The sequence below is a fragment of the Berghia stephanieae genome, chromosome 2, assembly GCF_034508935.2.
Source record: "Berghia stephanieae isolate SIO BIC M18660-M18661 chromosome 2, UCSD_Bste_1.3, whole genome shotgun sequence".
In the NCBI taxonomy this organism is placed as follows: domain Eukaryota; kingdom Metazoa; phylum Mollusca; class Gastropoda; order Nudibranchia; family Aeolidiidae; genus Berghia; species Berghia stephanieae.
This window is the reverse complement of record NC_088361.1, coordinates 70,226,835-70,229,777: the sequence shown is the minus strand read 5'-3', so window position 1 is coordinate 70,229,777 and position 2,943 is coordinate 70,226,835.

The window sequence follows — 2,943 nt, the reverse complement described above, 5'->3', positions numbered from 1 at the left end:
TTTTGTTGGACTCCCATTTTATGGATTATTTGTCAATATTTAATGAATTAATGGAAATAAAGCATATTTTGTGCAAAAGATCACTTACTTTATTCATATTGCAATGTTAATTATTGTAATGGTTATGATGATGACGCTGATGATAATGATGGTGATGATTATGATGGTGATGATGATGAGAGTGGTGGTGATAATGACGAAGACGACGACGACGACGACGACGATGATGATGGTGGTGATGATTGTGATGATGATGATGATGATGATGATGATGATGATGATGATGATGATGATGGTGGTGGTGGTGGTGGTGGTGGTGGTGGTGGTGATGATGAAGGTGATGTCACACTCTCTCTAAAAGTCAAGCATCCATTACAAAAGCAAAACGTTTTAGTGCGGCATAAAGCCATTTAGAACTAAAATAAGTAAAATACGGTGAAGAAAGAATACTTATCACATGAAACACAGCAATGAACAATCGAGATCAATCTTGTTCAATTTTAAGTGGATATTAATTTTTTTTATCACATATTATTAATGGGTAGACCGAATTATATGATTGAATTACTCAAGTTAATATTTATATTATTTGTTCAAAAATAGCCAAATAAGAAACGATTGAAATCAAATTTATCATCTTAATCTCCATTGTGTAATTTATATACTCTTCATAACAAAATTCAATGAAACAATCTTCCCTCGCAGTCTTTAAGATATTAGTAATTTCAAGATATATAAACATTAAGAAACAATAATTTACTCATAAATATTTCAATCCGACAATGAGATATATCTCAGCTTGATATTAAACAGATACGTAATACTAATAGTATATTGATTTGGCACATATTATCAAATCTCCAAGACAGCTCAAGTATGGTTATGTTTTCACAACTATTTATAATAAGACAACAATGAAAATGCATATTTAGATTTTTAATTGAATATATTTTCCACTGTTTAAATGATTTCTCTAAGATCCTTATGAACTGAATTAAGTGCGTATCATATTTTTAAATGTGGCACAGCAATAGCTCAAGATCAGTTTAGAAGTGGTTTATGCACCATAATAAAATATATTTATTGATTTTGGGACTTTATTGATGATCAATCTTGTATAAGGAGGCTTCTGTGTAAGTGTTCGTATTTAATTTACTTCAAAAGGTTTTTAAGCTCTCTAATGGCTTGCTTAATCAAAAAGAATTTGAACCGTCCACGCACTATAATTTTGTTGGTTTTGTTTATTCATAGATTTATTTTGTGATTTGTCTCTGAATTCGTTTTCATTATCTTTTTAAAATGTGTTGATTTTTTTAGAGATAATGAAATAATAATTTTTGCTGAGCTGGATTCAATTAACTTTTGCGAGCGAGGTTTTTGAAGGGTATTTTGAATAACAACGATACAATAGAGTGTTCAAGTAATGGTTTGGTACTATAAGCCTTTTGTCTGGACATTGACAAAAGCCAAAGAGAGACAAAAAGTAGATTTTGATGCGGAAAAAAATATTTTAAACAAATAGTGTTGGGGGTCAAAGTTCTATACAGCCCGGTGTTAAAATTTTGACAACGAACACAGATTTACTGGCAAATCTGAACATAAAATCATAAAGCTGTATTATACGGATCGATATAGAAGTATCTTGCAAACCTTTAAAAAAAATTAAGGGCAGCTTTATTATCTGTTGACTCAAATGATTATTTATAAAATCTGAAAAAGCACAATGATCGGTCATCTGGTGTTGTGAATCGCCATCTGACCGTCCTCTTGCCAGGTATTCATTTGCGAGCACCTACAGACTTTATTACCCAACCGATTTTGATCGTTGATGGCTCAAAAGAATCGTCTCTTTCGGTGTTAATTTTCCACAATACAGAAGTATAAATCAAAATAAATAAGTGCCTGTTTGTAAGAGTCTCTATTTCCCCGCAAACATTGTGTTCTCCACATAGTTGACAAAATAAACAAAAGACTTTGTACTTTTTACAATTGGAACCTAATTTTCCAAACACGTATATACAATACGCAAAAGTTGAAAATCTTAGGCATCAAATTTCCTGTAGGACAATTCTCAATATATTCTGATTTTGTTTGAAGCCGAAACACCATATAGTCGCTGAGTCACCAACCCCATACAATATTATACAACTCAATCAAGTCTTCAATACTTTTCTGGACGGCAGTATAATCGCAAATCAGTGGTGAATAATACGATATTAAAATGAAACGTCTGGAAGCAGGGACTGCTGCAAGAGAAATGTCTTTGCAAGAAAATGGAGGGGAAAAGTACATAAAGTATAGGAATTTGCCCCAAAACAGCATCCTTTAAGTGGTGTGCAAACCTTCTACTACCTAAAAACCTCATTGAAATGCTACACAGACTATTATACCAAAGAGGTTTCCCAATAACTGGGACTTACTTAATTTTACATTATTCTACACAAAGAGTACTCGCGCTCTGCTCTGTGCCCTTTCCCGTCATTATATCAGTTGCAGTCAAGGTTGGCGGAATTGGGCTTGTGGGGGGGGGGGGGGGGCAAGTGGGGGGTGCTGTTTCTTTTTATTATTTTTGTTTTGTTTTTTTCTTTGGGGGGGGGGGGGGGAGGGGTGTCTTTATTTTTGTATTTTGCTTTGTCAGACATAATTTTTCATCATCATCCTCACCATCATCATCATCGTCTTCATCATCATCATCATCATCATCATCATCATCATCATCATCATCATCATTGTCATCATCATCTTCTGCATGATCTTCATCATCATCATCATCATTATCACATCATCATCATCAGCATCATCATCATAATCAGCAGGGCAGCGTGGCTCAGCTTTTCTTCGTACCCAAACGGTACCGAGTTCGGCTATCCGCCTCGTTGTGTGGCCTTGAGCAAGTCACCGCGACCTTGGAATAGATCCTAACGACATATTGCCCCTTGGGGA